Below are 15,948 nucleotides of genomic sequence, written 5' to 3'. Positions count from 1 at the left end.
GAATTCTCATCTCTTTACCAAAACAGATGGTGAAGTGACCGTGTTTTTTTTTAAATCCCAGAATGTAGTTTTAGATGATATAATACATTTTGTTAATAATGTCATTTTTGTGTAGTTGTGCTTTTGCTTGTAATGCAAACGAAAGTGAAACCTTTGGATGGAGACCCATAGTCGACTTTTGTCATAAGGAGTCGGGAGGTCCTAAAATGTACACCGTACGTAAAGATAATTTCACAGGTGTATAGAAGAGGACCAGTGACATCATGCTAGAACTGAAATGCTTGCTCATTTGCATGATATTAAGTATATATGTTCCATCATCATAATACTCTCATGTCAACAAACTGATATTTCTTCTTTGTTCAACTTATTTTAAAATAGACCCTATAGGCATTAGCTCTGTCATTGTTTTACTTTGTTAATATATCAGTGACTTAAAGGAGGCCACATTCACTGTTTGACAAAAAGGAAGAGCGTGAGAACCAATGGAGGATGAACGCATTTATTAACCTTTTCTCATGGATAAACAAACACTGGCCACTCATCACCTTTTCTCAAGGATAAACAAACACTGGCCACTCATCACCTTTTCTCATGGATAAACAAACACTGGCCACTCATCACCTTTTCTCATGGATAAACAAACACTGGCCACTCATCACCTTTTCTCATGGATAAACAAACACTGGCCACTCATCACATTTTCTCAAGGATAAACAAACACTGGCCACTCATCACATTTTCTCATGGATAAACAAACACTGGCCACTCATCACATTTGACAAGAAGTAAGAAACACGTTCAGATAAGCGATTAAATAAGCGTTATAGTACCATGCTTGACAGTCTCAATATCAACGCCAAGTTAATGTCATACATCGAATCGAATAAGAGTGCAGCTGTATAGTCTTGTGCAGATTTGTTTTTTGCTAAAGTTTAGTCTAAAGACACAACTAAAAATTGGCCTAAACCAATCACTTAGGAAACACATTTCAATTCAGGAAGTAAACTGAAATGTCAGATTTTCTCAATGCTTTTCAATGAGGAACAATTGGAATTGGAATTTTCCTAAATGGAAATGGAATTGACCCCAACCCTGAGTGCAACTTTTCAAAATGTCCATTGTTACACCATATTATGAGTTCAAGGAAATGCACTTTGTCCTGAAGGAGGTTGCTGAGGTGAGAACGGGTCATAAGAATGGCTGGAACGAGGCAAGTAGAATGGAAACCATGTGTTTGATGTATTTTATACCATTCCACTTATTCCGCTCCGGCAATTACCACGAGCCCATCCTCCCCAATGAAGGTGCCACCATCCCCCTGTGCTTCAGCTATTGATCAAATCAAATCAAATTTTATTTGTCACATACACATGGTTAGCAGATGTTAATGCGAGTGTAACGAAATGCTTGTGCTTCTAGTTCCGACAATGCAGTAATAACAAGTAATTTAACTAACAATTCCAAAACTACTGTCTTGTACACAGTGTAAGGGGATAAAGAATATGTACATAAGGATATATGAATAAGTGATGGTACAGAGCAGCATAGGCAAGATACAGTAGATGGTCTCGAGTACAGTATGTACAAATGAGATGAGTATGTAAACAAAGTGGCATAGTATAGTATAAAGTGGCTAGTGATACATGTATTACATAAGGATACCGTCGATGCTATAGAGTACAGTATATACGTATGCATATGAGATGAATAATGTAGGGTAAGTAACATTTATATAAGGTAGCATTGTTTAAAGTGGCTAGTGATATATTTACATAATTTCCCATCAATTCCCATTATTAAAGTGGCTGGAGTTGAGTCAGTGTCAGTGTGTTGGCAGCAGCCACTCAGTGTTAGTGGTGGCTGTTTAACAGTCTGATGGCCTTGAGATAGAAGCTGTTTTTCAGTCTCTCGGTCCCAGCTTTGATGCACCTGTACTGACCTCGCCTTCTGGATGATAGCGGGGTGAACAGGCAGTGGCTCGGGTGGTTGATGTCCTTGATGATCTTTATGGCCTTCCTGTGACATCGGGTGGTGTAGGTGTCCTGGAGGGCAGGTAGTTTGCCCCCGGTGATGCGTTGTGCAGACCTCACTACCCTCTGGAGAGCCTTACGGTTGAGGGCGGTGCAGTTGCCATACCAGGCGGTGATACAGCCCGCCAGGATGCTCTCGATTGTGCATCTGTAGAAGTTTGTGAGTGCTTTTGGTGACAAGCCGAATTTCTTCAGCCTCCTGAGGTTGAAGAGGCGCTGCTGCGCCTTCTTCACGATGCTGTCTGTGTGAGTGGACCAATTCAGTTTGTCTGTGATGTGTATGCCGAGGAACTTAAAACTTGCTACCCTCTCCACTACTGTTCCATCGATGTGGATAGGGGGGTGTTCCCTCTGCTGTTTCCTGAAGTCCACAATCATCTCCTTAGTTTTGTTGACGTTGAGTGTGAGGTTATTTTCCTGACACCACACTCCGAGGGCCCTCACCTCCTCCCTGTAGGCCGTCTCGTCGTTGTTGGTAATCAAGCCTATCACTGTTGTGTCGTCCGCAAACTTGATGATTGAGTTGGAGGCGTGCGTGGCCACGCAGTCGTGGGTGAACAGGGAGTACAGGAGAGGGCTCAGAACGCACCCTTGTGGGGCCCCAGTGTTGAGGATCAGCGGGGAGGAGATGTTGTTGCCTACCCTCACCACCTGGGGGCGGCCCGTCAGGAAGTCCAGTACCCAGTTGCACAGGGCGGGGTCGAGACCCAGGGTCTCGAGCTTGATGACGAGCTTGGAGGGTACTATGGTGTTGAATGCCGAGCTGTAGTCGATGAACAGCATTCTCACATAGGTATTCCTCTTGTCCAGATGGGTTAGGGCAGTGTGCAGTGTGGTTGAGATTGCATCGTCTGTGGACCTATTTGGGCGGTAAGCAAATTGGAGTGGGTCTAGGGTGTCAGGTAGGGTGGAGGTGATATGGTCCTTGACTAGTCTCTCAAAGCACTTCATGATGACGGATGTGAGTGCTACGGGGCGGTAGTCGTTTAGCTCAGTTACCTTAGCTTTCTTGGGAACAGGAACAATGGTGGCCCTCTTGAAGCATGTGGGAACAGCAGACTGGTATAGGGATTGATTGAATATGTCCGTAAACACACCGGCCAGCTGGTCTGCGCATGCTCTGAGGGCGCGGCTGGGGATGCCGTCTGGGCCTGCAGCCTTGCGAGGGTTAACACGTTTAAATGTCTTACTCACCTCGGCTGCAGTGAAGGAGAGACCGCATGTTTTCGTTGCAGGCCGTGTCAGTGGCACTGTATTGTCCTCAAAGCGGGCAAAAAAGTTATTTAGTCTGCCTGGGAGCAAGACATCCTGGTCCGTGACTGGGCTGGATTTCTTCCTGTAGTCCGTGATTGACTGTAGACCCTGCCACATGCCTCTTGTGTCTGAGCCGTTGAATTGAGATTCTACTTTGTCTCTGTACTGGCGCTTAGCTTGTTTGATAGCCTTGCGGAGGGAATAGCTGCACTGTTTGTATTCGGTCATGTTACCAGACACCTTGCCCTGATTAAAAGCAGTGGTTCGCGCTTTCAGTTTCACACGAATGCTGCCATCAATCCACGGTTTCTGGTTAGGGAATGTTTTAATCGTTGCTATGGGAACGACATCTTCAACGCACGTTCTAATGAATTCGCACACCGAATCAGCGTATTCGTCAATGTTGTTATCTGACGCAATACGAAACATCTCCCAGTCCACGTGATGGAAGCAGTCTTGGAGTGTGGAGTCAGCTTGGTCGGACCAGCGTTGGACAGACCTCAGCGTGGGAGCCTCTTGTTTTAGTTTCTGTCTGTAGGCAGGGATCAACAAAATGGAGTCGTGGTCAGCTTTTCCGAAAGGGGGGCGGGGCAGGGCCTTATATGCGTCGCGGAAGTTAGAGTAACAATGATCCAAGGTCTTTCCTCCCCTGGTTGCGCAATCGATATGCTGATAAAATTTGGGGAGTCTTGTTTTCAGATTAGCCTTGTTAAAATCCCCAGCTACAATGAATGCAGCCTCCAGATAAATCGTTTCCAGTTTGCAGAGAGTTAAATAAAGTTCGTTCAGAGCCATCGATGTGTCTGCTTGGGGGGGATATATATGGCTGTGATTATAATCGAAGATAATTCTCTTGGTAGATAATGTGGTCTACATTTGATTGTGAGGAATTCTAAATCAGGTGAACAGAAGGATTTGAGTTCCTGTATGTTTCTTTCATCACACCATGTCACGTTGGCCATGAGGCATACGCCCCCGCCCCTCTTCTTACCAGAAAGATGTTTGTTTCTGTCAGCGCGATGTGTGGAGAAACCCGTTGGCTGCACCGCTTCGGATAGAGTCTCTCCAGTGAGCCATGTTTCAGTGAAGCAAAGGACGTTACAGTCTCTGATGTCCCTCTGGAATGCTACCCTTGCTCGGATTTCATCAACCTTGTTGTCAAGAGACTGGACATTGGCAAGAAGAATGCTAGGGAGTGGTGCGCGCTGTGCCCGTTTCCGGAGTCTGACCAGAAGACCGCCTCGTTTCCCTCTCTTTCGGAGTCGTTTTTTTGGGTCGCTGCATAGGATCCACTCCGTTGTCCTGTTTGTAAGGCAGAACACAGGATCCGCGTCGCGAAAAACATATTCTTGGTCGTACTGATGGTGAGTTGATGCTGATCTTATATTCAGTAGTTCTTCTCGACTGTATGTAATGAAACCTAAGATGACCTGGGGTACTAATGTAAGAAATAACACGTAAAAAAACAAAAAACTGCATAGTTTCCTAGGAACGCGAAGCGAGGCGGCCATCTCTGTCGGCGCCGGAAGGCGAGATCTCAGGGAACAATGAGTTGTCACTAGGGGGTCAACTGTTTTGCTTATTGATGACATCATTGTCTACTCTTTCAATAAACAGCAGCATATGAATGCCCTTGATGATGTCTGTGAGTTCAGTGTTCTAGTATTGACTCTGTTGTAATGGCAGAAAACATTCACCGGGTGGCAGCACTGGGGCGGCTGAATTTCACAGCAGCATACTGGACATCCTCGTCCTGAATCTGGGGCTGAGGCAGCTGGACGGTGGAGTATAGAGACACTTCCTGGTTTTTGGAGCCAGAGAAGTGGACGCTGGCATAGTGAACATCATCCTGGTTGTCTGTGTCAGCTGTCTGTGCTGCAGTAGAGGTCATGGCCATGCTTGAGATGTTGTCATACACTGGACTAGAGTCTCCCTGATGGAGAAAGAGGACAGACAACATGAGGAGTGGAAAGTTCCACAAAGAAGACACAGTCATGTTCTGTTTCCAACAGACTCACCTGTACATTCTCTGATGTGTCTCTTGTGTCAGAGGTGGATTTGGAGGCCTTCTTCCTGTTTAACACATTAATGAATCAATCAATCAATATTACTAAAGCTAAATAATAAAACTGAAAAATGCGTTTTCACTTCACTCACCTGAACCACATGAAGCCAGAGAGACAGAGGATGAGAACCAGAACAACCACTATGATTCCTACAGCTGCAGTCACAAAGGAGGTGGGTTTCCCTATGATACAACATGGATGATTTGAGTACATGGCATGATATAATGAACTACAAATGAACTATAATACAGGACAGTAATACTTGTTAAGGGATCTTATAACCCAGTGTAAACTAAGGTGTAATTAGTCAGAGTAGAATGATTAAGATTAGATTGAAACATGTAGTTCTGTATTGAAGTATTGAAGATGTAACTTTACCTGCTACAATGATCATCAGAGATGTAGAGTTCATAGATCCTTTTCTATTCTGGGCCTCACAGTAATATTCTCCTCTGTCCTCAGAGATGATGTTAGTGATGCTGTAACTCTGTCCTGATGCTCTTGGTGAGGTTACGTTCTTCTTGTACCAGGTGTATTTGTCCACAGGTGGGTTGGCATCACTGCTGCAGGTCAGAGTCACTGAACTGCCCTCCACTATTTCACCAGAGGGACTGACTGACACTGAGGTGTTCTTTGGGCCATCTGGTGGACAATATGTAACACATTGTTCATACATAGAGCTTTACATGAGGAACATCATGGAACTTGGATTTATGATTAAAATAAATGAAATATTAATATAAATATGTGTAACTTAGACATTAATGTAACAATACAGTGTTTGTGAAGTACGTGTAGTTACTACAGTAATGAGATGAGTACAATCATGGAACTGGGACATAGATTGAAATAATAGATAGAATAGATGAGAGAAGATGTTACTAAAAGAATACAACTGGAGATGTTTCACACATCCTCACATGTGACAGTGAGAGTCTCTTCAGCAGAGGGGAGATCCTCATGGCCTTCTACAGAACAGGAGTATCTGCCTGCATCCTCACTGCTGACTGGGTTTAGGAACAGACTGGTAGATTTTGTGGTTACATGTCCATTCTTGTACCAAACGTAGGTGGGGTTGTCACCCAGAGTACAGGTGGTGCTACAGGTCAGTGTCACCTTCTGTCCCTCTGTCACAGTGGCAGGAGTCACCTTCACCAGCAGACCTAAATGAAAGAGGATTAAAACACTGAGTACATCATTAAGTAATCGTTTGCAGGTCTGGAGTAGATAACAACATTAAATCCATCAATGACCTGTTGTCTAGTTCAAATGAGGCAGGAGTGGACGTTCTCAAATCATCAATTCAGACATTCCTATTATACCATACATTCATATTAATTGTATTATTTCTGTACAAATCAAAACAATTTTTCCAGAACCACTTAAACAGATCAACACTATATATAATATCACTGTACCTGTAACAGACAGAGTGATTAAACAGATCAACACTATATATAATATCACTGTACCTGTAACAGAGTGATTAAACAGGTCAACACTATATATAATATCACTGTACCTGTAACAGACAGAGTGACTAAACAGATCAACACTATATATAATATCACTGTACCTGTAACAGACAGAGTGATTAAACAGATCAACACTATATATAATATCACTGTACCTGTAACAGACAGAGTGATTAAACAGATCAACACTATATATAATATCACTGTACCTGTAACAGACAGAGTGACTAAACAGATCAACACTATATATAATATCACTGTACCTGTAACAGACAGTGTGATTAAACAGATCAACACTATATATAATATCACTGTACCTGTAACAGAGTGATTAAACAGATCAACACTATATATAATATCACTGTACCTGTAACAGACAGAGTGATTAAACAGATCAACACTATATATAATATCACTGTACCTGTAACAGACAGTGATTAAACAGATCCACACCATATATAATATCACTGTACCTGTAACAGACAGAGTGATTAAACAGATCAACACTATATATAATATCACTGTACCTGTAACAGACAGAGTGATTAAACAGATCAACACTATATATAATATCACTGTACCTGTAACAGAGTGATTAAACAGATCAACACTATATATAATATCACTGTACCTGTAACAGACAGAGTGATTAAACAGATCAACACTATATATAATATCACTGTACCTGTAACAGACAGAGTGATTAAACAGGTCAACACTATATATAATATCACTGTACCTGTAACAGACAGAGTGATTAAACAGATCAACACTATATATAATATCACTGTACCTGTAACAGACAGAGTGATTAAACAGATCAACACTATATATAATATCACTGTACCTGTAACAGACAGAGTGATTAAACAGGTCAACACTATATATAATATCACTGTACCTGTAACAGACAGTGATTAAACAGATCAACACTATATATAATATCACTGTACCTGTAACAGACAGAGTGATTAAACAGGTCACACTATATATAATATCACTGTACCTGTAACAGACAGAGTGATTAAACAGGTCAACACTATATATAATATCACTGTACCTGTAACAGACAGAGTGATTAAACAGATCAACACTATATATAATATCACTGTACCTGTAACAGACAGAGTGATTAAACAGATCAACACTATATATAATATCACTGTACCTGTAACAGACAGAGTGATTAAACAGATCAACACTATATATAATATCACTGTACCTGTAACAGACAGAGTGATTAAACAGATCAACACTATATATAATATCACTGTACCTGTAACAGACAGTGATTAAACAGATCAACACTATATATAATATCACTGTACCTGTAACAGACAGAGTGATTAAACAGGTCACACTATATATAATATCACTGTACCTGTAACAGACAGAGTGATTAAACAGGTCAACACTATATATAATATCACTGTACCTGTAACAGAGTGATTAAACAGATCCACACTATATATAATATCACTGTACCTGTAACAGAGTGATTAAACAGATCAACACTATATATAATATCACTGTACCTGTAACAGACAGAGTGATTAAACAGATCAACACTATATATAATATCACTGTACCTGTAACAGAGTGATTAAACAGATCAACACTATATATAATATCACTGTACCTGTAACAGACAGAGTGATTAAACAGGTCAACACTATATATAATATCACTGTACCTGTAACAGAGTGATTAAACAGATCAACACTATATATAATATCACTGTACCTGTAACAGACAGAGTGATTAAACAGATCAACACTATATATAATATCACTGTACCTGTAACAGACAGAGTGATTAAACAGATCAATACCATATATAATATCACTGTACCTGTAACAGACAGAGTGATTAAACAGATCAACACTATATATAATATCACTGTACCTGTAACAGACAGAGTGATTAAACAGATCAACACTATATATAATATCACTGTACCTGTGACAGACAGAGTGACTCCAGGATAGCCAGAATATTTCCCTCCAGTCTGATCTGTTATGAATCTGAACTTGTATTCAGCTGAGTCACTCTCTCTCAGGTCTGTGATTTTCAGGGTGTGGACATTCATCCTATCTCTACGGTACGTCACACGACCTTTGTTGTCTGGGTCGTCTCTCAGATTTACAATTTTAGTGAACCAGAAGGTTGTTGTGACTGTACCACTGGGATATGTGTAAGAGCAGGTCAGCTCTACTGTTGACCCCTTCAAGGTACAGATACTCTGAGTGGTGTATGTCACACTCCTGCCATCCTGACCCAGTACCACTGAAACACAGTCCCACAACACAATGGTATCAGAATGAAGACAAGGTCTATTGGTTCACACTGTCAGTAGGGTTTGTCTCCACTTTGTTGCTTTAGTTGCTGAGTTGAGTGTGAATGGAAACCACAGAAAACTATTTAAGTGAAGTTGATACGCCTAACAGAACACACCAGAATAACATTATGATTCTTAACCTTTTATAAGTGTTTGTAGATTATTAAACAGAGCAACTAAAAGATATGAATGAGACCATACCTGCTACAGACCAGAGAAAGACCACCAACACACTTCCTGCTGTTCTCAAGACCATTGTTGCATCTCCCACCCTGCAGTCTTAGAAACATAAACAACAACTCACTCTATAGCTGGTGAATAACTCCACCTGATACATTGAAGTAGAAACTGTAAATGGGGTACAGGGTCTCATCACTGAAAATGAACCAGGCTCATACTGTGTTGTGTTGTATTGTGCTACAGACGTGGATCTTAATTTGATCACTCTTTAGTTGTAGAGAATTTTCCTGCTTCCTGGAAATGCAAACTTGCAGTGTATTGAATGTTTAAAAAGGCTTCTAACTGTCAGGGATCAGTCAGAATACAGGTGGTGCTACAGGTCAGTGTAGTTGACCACCATGTAGTGGCCACCTTCACCTGCAGGTCTGGAGTAGATAACAACATTAAAACCCTCAATGACCTGTTGTCTAGTTCAAATGAGGCAGGAGTGGACATTCTCAAATCATCGATTCAGTCATTCCTATTAAATGCATACTTTCACATTTATATTATTTCAATACAAATCAAGACAATTTTCCAGAACCAATTAAACAGATCAACACCATATATAATATCACTGTACCTGTAACAGGCAGAGTGATTTAACAGATCAACACTATATATAATATCACTGTACCTGTAACAGACAGAGTGATTAAACAGATCAATACCATATATAATATCACTGTACCTGTAACAGACAGAGTGATTAAACAGATCAACACTATATATAATATCACTGTACCTGTAACAGAGTGATTAAACAGATCAACACTATATATAATATCACTGTACCTGTAACAGAGTGATTAAACAGATCAACACTATATATAATATCACTGTACCTGTAACAGACAGAGTGATTAAACAGATCAACACTATATATAATATCACTGTACCTGTAACAGAGTGACTAAACAGATCAACACTATATATAATATCACTGTACCTGTAACAGACAGAGTGATTAAACAGATCAACACTATATATAATATCACTGTACCTGTAACAGACAGAGTGATTAAACAGATCAACACTATATATAATATCACTGTACCTGTAACAGACAGAGTGATTAAACAGATCACACCATATATAATATCACTGAACCTGTAACAGACAGAGTGATTAAACAGATCAACACTATATATAATATCACTGTACCTGTAACAGACAGAGTGATTAAACAGATCAACACTATATATAATATCACTGTACCTGTAACAGACAGAGTGATTAAACAGGTCAACACTATATATAATATCACTGTACCTGTAACAGACAGAGTGATTAAACAGATCAACACTATATATAATATCACTGTACCTGTAACAGACAGAGTGATTAAACAGATCAACACTATATATAATATCACTGTACCTGTAACAGACAGAGTGATTAAACAGGTCAACACTATATATAATATCACTGTACCTGTAACAGACAGAGTGATTAAACAGATCAACACTATATATAATATCACTGTACCTGTAACAGACAGAGTGATTAAACAGATCAACACTATATATAATATCACTGTACCTGTAACAGACAGAGTGATTAAACAGATCAATACTATATATAATATCACTGTACCTGTAACAGACAGAGTGATTAAACAGATCAATACTATATATAATATCACTGTACCTGTAACAGACAGTGATTAAACAGATCAACACTATATATAATATCACTGTACCTGTAACAGACAGAGTGATTAAACAGATCAATACCATATATAATATCACTGTACCTGTAACAGACAGAGTGATTAAACAGATCAACACTATATATAATATCACTGTACCTGTAACAGACAGTGATTAAACAGATCAACACTATATATAATATCACTGTACCTGTAACAGAGTGATTAAACAGATCAACACTATATATAATATCACTGTACCTGTAACAGAGTGATTAAACAGATCAACACTATATATAATATCACTGTACCTGTAACAGACAGAGTGATTAAACAGATCAACACTATATATAATATCACTGTACCTGTAACAGACAGAGTGACTAAACAGATCAACACTATATATAATATCACTGTACCTGTAACAGACAGAGTGATTAAACAGATCAATACCATATATAATATCACTGTACCTGTAACAGACAGAGTGATTAAACAGATCAACACTATATATAATATCACTGTACCTGTAACAGACAGAGTGATTAAACAGATCAACACTATATATAATATCACTGTACCTGTAACAGACAGAGTGATTAAACAGATCCACACTATATATAATATCACTGTACCTGTAACAGACAGAGTGATTAAACAGATCAACACTATATATAATATCACTGTACCTGTAACAGACAGAGTGATTAAACAGATCAACACTATATATAATATCACTGTACCTGTAACAGACAGAGTGATTAAACAGATCAACACTATATATAATATCACTGTACCTGTAACAGACAGAGTGATTAAACAGATCAATACCATATATAATATCACTGTACCTGTAACAGACAGAGTGATTAAACAGATCAACACCATATATAATATCACTGTACCTGTAACAGACAGAGTGATTAAACAGATCAACACTATATATAATATCACTGTACCTGTAACAGACAGAGTGATTAAACAGATCAATACTATATATAATATCACTGTACCTGTAACAGACAGAGTGATTAAACAGATCAATACTATATATAATATCACTGTACCTGTAACAGAGTGATTAAACAGATCAACACTATATATAATATCACTGTACCTGTAACAGACAGAGTGATTAAACAGATCAATACCATATATAATATCACTGTACCTGTAACAGACAGAGTGATTAAACAGATCAACACTATATATAATATCACTGTACCTGTAACAGACAGAGTGATTAAACAGATCAACACTATATATAATATCACTGTACCTGTAACAGACAGTGATTAAACAGATCAACACTATATATAATATCACTGTACCTGTAACAGAGTGATTAAACAGATCAACACTATATATAATATCACTGTACCTGTAACAGACAGAGTGATTAAACAGATCAACACTATATATAATATCACTGTACCTGTAACAGACAGTGATTAAACAGATCAACACTATATATAATATCACTGTACCTGTAACAGAGTGATTAAACAGATCAACACTATATATAATATCACTGTACCTGTAACAGACAGAGTGACTAAACAGATCAACACTATATATAATATCACTGTACCTGTAACAGACAGAGTGATTAAACAGATCAATACCATATATAATATCACTGTACCTGTAACAGACAGAGTGATTAAACAGATCAACACTATATATAATATCACTGTACCTGTAACAGACAGAGTGATTAAACAGATCAACACTATATATAATATCACTGTACCTGTAACAGACAGAGTGATTAAACAGATCCACACTATATATAATATCACTGTACCTGTAACAGACAGAGTGATTAAACAGATCAACACCATATATAATATCACTGTACCTGTAACAGACAGAGTGATTAAACAGATCAACACTATATATAATATCACTGTACCTGTAACAGACAGAGTGATTAAACAGATCAATACCATATATAATATCACTGTACCTGTAACAGACAGAGTGATTAAACAGATCAACACCATATATAATATCACTGTACCTGTAACAGACAGAGTGATTAAACAGATCAACACTATATATAATATCACTGTACCTGTAACAGACAGAGTGATTAAACAGATCAATACTATATATAATATCACTGTACCTGTAACAGACAGAGTGATTAAACAGATCAATACTATATATAATATCACTGTACCTGTAACAGAGTGATTAAACAGATCAACACTATATATAATATCACTGTACCTGTAACAGACAGAGTGATTAAACAGATCAACACTATATATAATATCACTGTACCTGTAACAGACAGAGTGATTAAACAGATCAATACTATATATAATATCACTGTACCTGTAACAGACAGAGTGATTAAACAGATCAACACTATATATAATATCACTGTACCTGTAACAGACAGAGTGATTAAACAGATCAACACTATATATAATATCACTGTACCTGTAACAGACAGAGTGATTAAACAGATCAACACTATATATAATATCACTGTACCTGTAACAGACAGAGTGATTAAACAGATCAACACTATATATAATATCACTGTACCTGTAACAGACAGAGTGATTAAACAGATCAACACTATATATAATATCACTGTACCTGTAACAGACAGTGTGATTAAACAGATCAACACTATATATAATATCACTGTACCTGTAACAGACAGAGTGATTAAACAGATCAACACTATATATAATATCACTGTACCTGTAACAGACAGAGTGATTAAACAGATCAACACTATATATAATATCACTGTACCTGTAACAGACAGAGTGATTAAACAGATCAATACTATATATAATATCACTGTACCTGTAACAGACAGAGTGATTAAACAGATCAACACTATATATAATATCACTGTACCTGTAACAGACAGAGTGATTAAACAGATCAACACTATATATAATATCACTGTACCTGTAACAGAGTGATTAAACAGGTCAACACTATATATAATATCACTGTACCTGTAACAGACAGAGTGATTAAACAGATCAACACTATATATAATATCACTGTACCTGTAACAGACAGAGTGATTAAACAGATCAACACTATATATAATATCACTGTACCTGTAACAGACAGAGTGATTAAACAGATCAACACTATATATAATATCACTGTACCTGTAACAGAGTGATTAAACAGATCAACACTATATATAATATCACTGTACCTGTAACAGACAGAGTGATTAAACAGATCAACACTATATATAATATCACTGTACCTGTAACAGACAGAGTGATTAAACAGATCAATACTATATATAATATCACTGTACCTGTAACAGACAGAGTGATTAAACAGATCAACACTATATATAATATCACTGTACCTGTAACAGACAGAGTGATTAAACAGATCAACACTATATATAATATCACTGTACCTGTAACAGACAGAGTGATTAAACAGATCAACACTATATATAATATCACTGTACCTGTAACAGAGTGATTAAACAGATCAACACTATATATAATATCACTGTACCTGTAACAGAGTGATTAAACAGATCAACACTATATATAATATCACTGTACCTGTAACAGACAGAGTGATTAAACAGATCAACACTATATATAATATCACTGTACCTGTAACAGACAGAGTGATTAAACAGATCAACACTATATATAATATCACTGTACCTGTAACAGACAGAGTGATTAAACAGATCAACACTATATATAATATCACTGTACCTGTAACAGACAGAGTGATTAAACAGATCAACACTATATATAATATCACTGTACCTGTAACAGACAGAGTGACTAAACAGATCAACACTATATATAATATCACTGTACCTGTAACAGACAGAGTGATTAAACAGATCAACACTATATATAATATCACTGTACCTGTAACAGACAGAGTGATTAAACAGATCAACACTATATATAATATCACTGTACCTGTAACAGACAGAGTGATTAAACAGATCAACACTATATATAATATCACTGTACCTGTAACAGAGTGATTAAACAGATCAACACTATATATAATATCACTGTACCTGTAACAGACAGAGTGATTAAACAGATCAACACTATATATAATATCACTGTACCTGTAACAGACAGAGTGATTAAACAGATCAACACTATATATAATATCACTGTACCTGTAACAGACAGAGTGATTAAACAGATCAATACTATATATAATATCACTGTACCTGTAACAGACAGAGTGATTAAACAGATCAACACTATATATAATATCACTGTACCTGTAACAGACAGAGTGATTAAACAGATCAATACCATATATAATATCACTGTACCTGTAACAGACAGAGTGATTAAACAGATCAACACTATATATAATATCACTGTACCTGTAACAGACAGAGTGATTAAACAGATCAACACTATATATAATATCACTGTACCTGTAACAGACAGAGTGATTAAACAGATCAACACTATATATAATATCACTGTACCTGTAACAGAGTGATTAAACAGATCAACACTATATATAATATCACTGTACCTGTAACAGACAGAGTGATTAAACAGATCAACACTATATATAATATCACTGTACCTGTAACAGACAGAGTGATTAAACAGATCAACACTATATATAATATCACTGTACCTGTAACAGAGTGATTAAACAGATCAACACTATATATAATATCACTGTACCTGTAACAGACAGAGTGACTAAACAGATCAACACTATATATAATATCACTGTACCTGTAACAGAGTGATTAAACAGATCAACACTATATATAATATCACTGTACCTGTAACAGACAGAGTGACTAAACAGATCAACACTATATATAATATCACTGTACCTGTAACAGACAGAGTGACTAAACAGATCAACACTATATATAATATCACTGTACCTGTAACAG

At 37.6% G+C, this 15,948-nt stretch overlaps 1 protein-coding gene across 1 annotated transcript in view; it reads right to left on the bottom strand.

The window, feature by feature from the left end:
• Nucleotides 1-486: 486 nt before the first annotated feature.
• LOC118938185 (sialoadhesin-like) overlaps nucleotides 487-15,948 on the bottom strand; it is a 43,870-nt gene continuing 28,408 nt past the window's right edge. Inside the window, exon 10 of the mRNA XM_036940120.1 lies at nucleotides 487-662. The gene's annotated coding sequence lies outside the window, so the exon portion shown is untranslated. The remainder of the gene's footprint in view (nucleotides 663-15,948) is intronic.

This window comes from Oncorhynchus mykiss, chromosome 13, assembly GCF_013265735.2.
Source record: "Oncorhynchus mykiss isolate Arlee chromosome 13, USDA_OmykA_1.1, whole genome shotgun sequence".
NCBI classification, from domain to species: Eukaryota; Metazoa; Chordata; class Actinopteri; order Salmoniformes; family Salmonidae; genus Oncorhynchus; species Oncorhynchus mykiss.
Note: the sequence above shows the minus strand (reverse complement) of the source record. Positions and strands in the feature narration are given on the sequence as shown.